Below are 8200 nucleotides of genomic sequence, written 5' to 3'. Positions count from 1 at the left end.
GATAATTTATCCTAGCAAATTAAAGCCCCAATACCAGGAATGGGCTACTTCTCCTGGTGTTTTTGGCAAGTGGGATCCTATAGATTCCCAAACACTACAGGCTATTGCCATTGCTCTTGGTTACCTCTAGAGCTTGAATGTAGACCCTATTGGTGAAGACAACAGATACTTGAGTCTGTTCCTATACTGTTCCTAATAAAAATTGAGATATCAAAGGAAACCAAGGGATGAAGTGTCATCCTTCCTGGGTAATTTTCATAGTGCTGTAAAGTGCTATGTATGCTACTAGAGGAGAAAATCCATCTTACTCACCTATGAATCTGGCAAACTACAATAATGACTGGCCTGGCAAAGTATGGCCACTGGTGCAATAATGGCACAGATGTTATGGGAGTAATCAAATATCCTCTGATTGGATTTAAGGCCCACTCCACAAGATAGAACCCATACCTGGCACTGTTACCAGGGCCAAGAACATGTGGATAGATAGGTCATAGACCCTAGGGGAGCACCTTACTACTAATATTCTACTAAATAGATGGACATAGTATTAAAATGACTTCTAATGGCTTATTGTTATATCCATAGATTAGTGCATCTCTCAACCCTCATCACAAAAGCTTATTCTTGAAATAAAAAGCAATTAACACAGAGATCCACAGCTGGCCAACATGTAAAGAATAAGAGACTGTGGAGTGCTCATCCCCAATGGGACATCCATGTCACACTCCTCTTTCTAAGACTCAGAGTTCTTCATGGAAGAAAGGAAGAAAGACTGTAAGAACCAGAGGCGGTGGACAAATACAAGGAAACGGTTTTCTAGACAACAGAGCAGTTGGACATGTGAACTCCCAGCAACTGTGACAAGATGAGACCTACTCATGCTCAAGTCAGACAAAAGCCAGCATGGAGGTGTGGAAGTAGATGAGGGTTGGTCCTACCCCAGCTGAGGAACTATTGGTATGTGGTAGCTTCTGAGACAGGAATAGTCAGTTTTCTTTAGGGGTGTAACCCTTGGTAGGTTGACCACAATCCAGGGCACATTCCACATCCAAGAGTATTTGGGCAACACATATTGAGCTCATTAGGATATGAAAAAATGAACAGGAAGTTGGGTAAGTAGGGAGGTTGGGGTTGGATTTTGGAAGCGTTTAGTAAGAGGGGAAATGACTAAAATACATTGTATGAAGTTCTCAAAGTATTAATAAAATATTTTATTAAAAGGACAGCTCATGCCAAGCCTGGGGCAGGACATTTGCAAAATGATTTTGGGAGTTTTTAAATATCTGAAACATGTCTGTGGAGAAGGAGAGAGGAGGGAAGAAGGAGAGAGAGAGGAAGAGATAGAGGAGAAGAGGAGGAAGAGGAGGAAGAGAAAGAGGAGGAGGGGGAGGATGAGAAAAGAAGAGAGTAATGCATTTTGATATGGCCCAAAATCTCCGTCATAAGGATGACACCATTTTGTACTACTTACAGATTTGTTTATGAGGCCCTGTTTTCAAACTGATTTACCAACACAATGTATTGCTGAGCCTTATGGTAGCTACTTGTAGCTTTAATTTCCACTTATTACGAGCCATGTAGAACAACTTTTTCTTATGTTAATTTTTCCAGTACTGGCGATGAAGTCTGCTAGACAACACTTTACCACTAAGATAGACTCACTTGCAGCCTTTTTCTATTTTTATACTTTATTTTTGAGACAAAATCTAGCTAAGTTACCCAGGCTGGCCTTGAATTCACTCTGTAGATCAGGCAGGCCTTGAAGCTGTGATCCACCTGCCTCAGCCTCTTGATTAATTGAGATTATAGGCTGAGCTAGTTACTAGGCCTAGGTTTGAGATTTTTTTTTTCAAAAGACATGGTACATATTATTAAAAATTTTTCTTCCAACTTTTGTTGACTTATTCCCTTCTAAATATACAAGAGTGACTTACAAATGATGGATAATCATCCTTTACTGTGATACAAGTTGCAAATATATTTTCCCACTTCTCTGTGTACTGACTCTGAATGTACGTCTTTTTTGTTCTGTTTTGCGATTTTTTTTTGTTTTGTTCTTTTTTTTTTTCTTAATTCAGCAGCCTAATTTATCAATCTTCTAAAACTGTTTCTGGATTTTTGTGTCATAATTAGATGGATTATTTCTTGGCTTTTTAATTTTTTTTTAATTTTTAAATTTTATTATTTATTTTTTTATGTGTACTCATGTATTGCCTGTATTTCTTGGCTTTTTATCCAGACCATCAAAGGCCTGTTTGTTCTTTTGATGAGCCACATACCAAGGAGAAGGAATTTGTATTTCCCTGAGAAAGAGGAAGGTTCATTCATAGCTAGTACTAGCCCAACTCCTTCAGCTGGGCCTCAGTGTGGCTGTGACCTGGCAACCACAGCCAGGCCTGGATGTTCTCTTAGACATAAGCCATTTTCTAGAACATTACATCAGACAAGGGCATGCTGTGCCTATCCTCATTAAGACAAAAGGAGTCTTCCACACCATGACCACGTCTGAACCTAGATAAACTATGGACATTGTTCATATCACAAAATGACCAAATGTCTCCTACCTAGCTGAATGCCACCAGTTTCTTGACCAACTGCAGTTGTTTTATAACTGGCAATCCTCCTGTCTCAGCCTCTGGAGTGCTGGGGTTACAGGTGGCCTACCATACCTGGCTTCAGTGGCAACATTAACACATTAATGCTTTATTACGCCAGTATATTACACCAGTAACAGTTATTAAGATATTCAATCTTAGAATAACCCTGGTCTCCTCACTACATCCAATTGTAACAATGTCATTGTTCCTTAAACCTTTCCTCTCAATCATTACCAAACAGAACCCTGAATCCTATAAATCCTTCTTAGCATCCTCCTAGTGAGGCACCCCATGATGTCCTGCAACACACACCGTGTCTGCTTTCTTATGGTCATCCCAACGTGTTCAGCTATAGGTGTGTTCCTGGCTGTCTGAATGGAGTGCATTGACACACTGATACTGTCTCCCTTTTCCTGGTAACCCAACGGAATGGGGAGATATAGGGAAAGATCAGTGTGCAGGTATGTGTGGGGGTCCTGAGTGAGTAGTATTTAGGAGAGTACATGTGTCCTTCTACATGTGAGTATCAGGGGGATTGCTCTGAGTTTTGGCTTCCGTTGCTAATTCCCTGTGTATCTCTCTCTGACTTTTGGTAGGGAAAGTAACCCACATGTGTATTCCGTTGTTTCTCCTGTTCTTTCCCAGCATCCTTTTCCACCTGTCATTCAGCAGGGGGCATATATGAAGACACTCTTTGGACATTCTTCCTTATGCACTTGAGAGTACTGGGAAAGTTAGAGTTGAAGGTGGATATGGAGAATGGGGTTCAGAAATGGGTGAGCAGCGGAGCACCACCACCTCTCTGTTTTGTTCTTAAGCTTTATTCTTCAACTTTTGGGCTTTGTTGCATGAAGTTATATGTCCTTTTCTGTTTGGTTGCTGCTAGTCATTTAAGTTTTTTATTTTTATTTTTTTTTTAATTTTATGTGTATGTTTTGCCTGCATGTATGTAAGTGTACACATGGGTGCAATCCCCAAAGAGGCCAGAAGAGGTCATTGGATCCCATGGAACTGGAGTTAGGGATGGTTGTCAGCCACCATGTGGGTGCTAGGAACTGAACCTGGGTCCTCTGAAAGAGTAGCCATTGCTCTTAACTGCTGAGCCATCTCTCTAGCCAGACAGTCATTTCTTTATTGGTTTTAAATTTTTATTGGTTTTTAAATTTTGCTAGTACTGGGGGAGGGAAAATGTGCAATGCCATTTCATTTTAGTACTGAAGGTCTCCTCGGCCCACCCCACCATGGTTCCCCATTACAACACTAAGAACTGTCTCTGTCTCTGTCTCTGTCTCTGTGTATACACATATATGTGTTCACATATGGAAATACATTTCTATCTTTTCATTCCTGCAGACTCTGAAAGTTTTCCTTTCTTTCAGCTTATGCTTTTGGAAGAAAAATTCAAGTTTTTTTTTGTTTTTTGGTCCAATGCAGACCCTTTCTTCAAGCTATTAAAATAGAATCAGATTCTTGATTGAATAAAGGAAAATAAAAAGGAAAATTCAGTAAGAAAGTAATAATAAAGAATATGTATATTATTTCTGGGCATGGTGGTGCATGCCTTTAATCCCAGCACTTGGGAGGCAGAGGCAAGAGGATCTATGAATTTGAAGCCAGCCTGGTATACATTGTGATGTCCAGAGTAGCCAGGGCTACACAGTGAGACCTTGTCTAAAAAAAGTATGTATGTTATTATTTAGTTATGTAGCTTTTGTTTTAGTCCAGGACTACTGTGTGCTCATTCACCGCATGTGCTCAGTGTTGTGTGTTTATGGAGACCTTTCCTTATGACTGGGCACTTTTACTTATAATGAATTTTGTCAATGTGATGAATTGCTTTCTCAGTATCTTTGTTTTGTGCCATGTAATGGAATGCTGTAGGCTGTATGATTTATAAAGAGCAGAAAATTATTATTTCTCAAAGCTTTAGAAGCTGCAAAGTTCAAGGTCAAATGGCCAGAAGAGTTGAAAGCTGGTGAAGGTCTGTCTTTGCTTCCAAGATTGCAGTTTTTTCAATGCTAGGGACAGAACCCAGGGCCCTTGTGATCTTTATCTTGATTCTCAACCTGATGGACTTTAGAGTAACAAAGTTTTAGGCATGTCTGTGAGGGAATTTCTAGATTGGGTTACTTGAGGTAGGAAGACACCCTAAATTTAGGGAACACCATTTCGTGGGCTGAGGTTCAAGACCGAATAAAAAGGAAAAAGGGAGCTGAGCACAAGCATTCTTCTCTCTCTCTGCCTCCTGGCTATGGATGCAATTTGGCCAACCACCTCCTGTCCCTGTCTCTATGCCTTCCCCGCCATGATGAACTCTGCCCTCAAAGTGTAAGCCCAAATAAACCCTTTCTTCCTTAAGTTACTTTCGGCAGAGTTTTTGATGACAGTGACAAGAAAAGTAAGAAATACAGCTTTGGCCATGCTAAGTGGGCATTCTACCACTGAGCTACATCCCTAGCTACAAGATGGCACCATGAATACCACATCCTCCAGAAGAGAGGGCCACTATTCTTCACATGTCAGGAGAAGCGAGCAAATAAGCCTGCTCTTGCAAACTGTTTTTTAATGGCGTTAATCCTCAGTAGCATGGAACCCCAATGACCTGAGCACGTCCAAGGCTCTGCTTTTCAACACTGCTGCATTAGAAATTCAGTTTTCATGTGAATTTTGGTGAACACAAACCACAGCACTCAATAACATTCATCCTCTGGACCAGCGCTGTTCTTCGGGAAAACAAGACGAGCCTCTACACTTTGTCAAGTGACCTGCCAGCAGTTTGGGCCCAACATCATGTTTCCCTTCAAGCTCAGTCTTATGATTAAATATCTGTACCTACTAATGTTAGCCTTTCATAGGACAAGGGAAACAGCTTTTTTTTTTTACTACTATGAGAACACTTAAATGGAAATATTTGGTTTAAAATATGCTACTCAGAATTACAGTAAATAGGTGATCCCTCTTTTTTATTGAATTTTTGTGTATTTCATACAGAACATCCCAATCAATCTTGATGATACTTATACCCCCCTCCCCACTGGAATTCCTCATTCTGTCATTTGCCTTAAGGCCTATTGTGTCAAGTTACTGTCCCCAGATGTCCCTCAGGGCAAGTTCATCTACTGAGGACTACTTAGCTTATCTAGAGTTTCTCACCTTAGGAAGATAAGCTCTTCCTCACCCAACAGTTATCAGTTGCCAATATTTCTTCAGCTAAGATTGGGGTCAGCTGTCCATTTCCCCAGTTCTATGCTGGGTTTTTGTCTGTTTGAGTTTGCATAGGTCCTTTGCATACTAACACCATTGCTGTAGATTCATATGAGTAGGGTTCCAGGAGTTTTATGGACTCTATTTCCTCTCTGGCTCTTACAATCTTTCTGTCTCCTCTCCTGCAATGGTCCCTGAGCCCTGGGTGGGTGTGGTTTAATATAGGTGTCCTGTCCAAGGACCAGCATTCTGCAGACTCTTAGTTTCTATACTTTGATCACTTGTGACCTTTAGTGTTCCTGGTCCTGTGTTGCATGAGGGAGCATCATTAATGAGAATTGAGGGATGCATTAGTGTCGTTTTTACCCCTTGTTCTATGTTCCGTAAGCCTTAGGTATAGAAGTTGCATTGTAGATGTGTTACTCAGACTTGGGCAATTCATAGACAAAGTTTGTGCGTGACTAGTTGTGGTACTTTGTAATAGTTTCCATCTGGTGCAAAAGAAGCTTCTTTGATGAGTGGTGACTGGGATATTTGTCTATAAATATAAGGATACATATTTCACATGTAGTAAGAATTAGAGTCTAGGGGTTTGACAGTTTTGGGGTTTTTCTCTAGGATCTATGACCTCTCCAGCCATGTTTACAGTACCACACATGAGTTTCCTCCCATTTACTGGGCTTTAGGTCCAATTAGGTAGCTGTTGATTACCCCCAAGATAAAAGTGCTACTACTGCACCAGTGTCGTATGCTGAGCAGATCACTGATGTGGTTATTTGGTCTTGAAGCTGGTGTTGGACCATCTACTGATATATTTCCTAAGCATCTTGCGTAGCACTCTCTAAAGCTATGATAGATAACCTTGAGGGGAAGTGGCTTCCAGGTCAGTTCCAGCTCCATTGCTCTAAATCCTGTGACTGAAGTATATTCTGTTTTCAGCAGTAGGGTCTTACCATCAAGTTCTAGGAGGCAATCAAGGGCTGCGGCAATAGCCTGTGTAATTTTGAGAGTCTCTTGGACCACCCTGGCCAAAAACTCAAAGGAAGGTTTCTCCTGTCTGACACTGTTTCTTGTTATGGTGATTTCTCTTAACAAATGTTCACAGACTCAGGCTGCAACTCTACATGAAAATGTTCATATTCAGCTTCTGGTTAGTTGAAATTCTTACATACTTTCCCCTTAATTGTATTTGTGTATTTAAAGTTTGAAAATAAATGCAAGATATCTGTTTTGAGCTCATTGGTATGTAAGTTCTCGGAGAATCATGACTGTGTGTTTATTGTGGAACTTAGCACTTGTGGTCACATTAGAAATAATTCAAAAGCGATATCATAATGCCACTTCCTTCTTCCTAATTTGTCAAAATCCTCTGGGCAGTTGAACAAGTTGGTTCAGGTAGAAATGTTTCTTTACTGTTGCTAAGTGTAGAACTGTAACATTCAGGCAAGCAAACCCCTTGCCCCTCACCTACCCGGGTCAGGAGGGGCAGATGAGGTCAGCGCTCCTCACTGGCTTCACTGGTTCCATTCTACATCTCCTGCCCCTACTGAATGCACTGGAGTGGGAAGTGTCCTGTGTGCTCAGAACCAACAGGCCGTCTCTTTTCTGTTTCTAACTCTGAGCACAGGTGTTCATTCTGCTAGAAAATATTATAGAAAACAGTGCTGCTGTAACAGAATACCACAGCTGGTTAATTTATAAAGAACAGAGTTTTATTTCTTATAGTTGTGTTCTAGGAAGTTCAAAATCAAGGGCATTGGCAGGTTTGATGTTGGAGAAGGGTCCCAGCTCTGCTTCCGAGATGGTGCCTTCAACACTGTACTCCAGAAGGGAGGAGTGCTAGGTCCTCATATGATACAAGAAGACAGGAAGAGTCAGTCTGTGTCTGTCAAGCCTAATGACACGCGGTCCCATTCAGGATGACAGAACCCTTATGGCTTGGATATCCTTTTCTTCCCCCCCCTTTTAAAATATTGTATTTATTATTATTTTATTGCCTTTTTGTATTTATGAGTGTATTGCCTGCACCCATGTCATGCAGTATCCATGGATGTCACAAGAGGCCATCAGATCCCCTGGAACTGGAGTTACAGATGGTTGTTAGCTGCCATGTTTGTGCTGGGATTCAAACATGTGTCCTCTGTGAGAGCAGCCAGTGCTCTTAATTGCTAAGCCATCTCTCCAGCCCCTTTCCCCAGCCCCTTTTCTTCCTCTTCCTCCTCCTCCTCCTCCTCCTCCTTCTCCTTCTTCTTCTTTTTATTTTGAGACAGAATCTTACTGTGTAGCTTTGGCTGGCCTGACACTTGCTCTTGAACTCCAGAGATCCGTTTGCCTTTGCCTCTCAGGTGCTAAGTTTAAAGGAGTGTGCTACCATGTCTGGTCTGAACACCTCTTAA

This window comes from Nannospalax galili, unplaced genomic scaffold (assembly GCF_000622305.1).
Source record: "Nannospalax galili isolate Female #2095 unplaced genomic scaffold, S.galili_v1.0 scaffold1267, whole genome shotgun sequence".
Taxonomy (NCBI): domain Eukaryota; kingdom Metazoa; phylum Chordata; class Mammalia; order Rodentia; family Spalacidae; genus Nannospalax; species Nannospalax galili.
The sequence above is the reverse complement of the archived record's forward strand: the minus strand, read 5'-3'. Positions refer to the sequence as shown.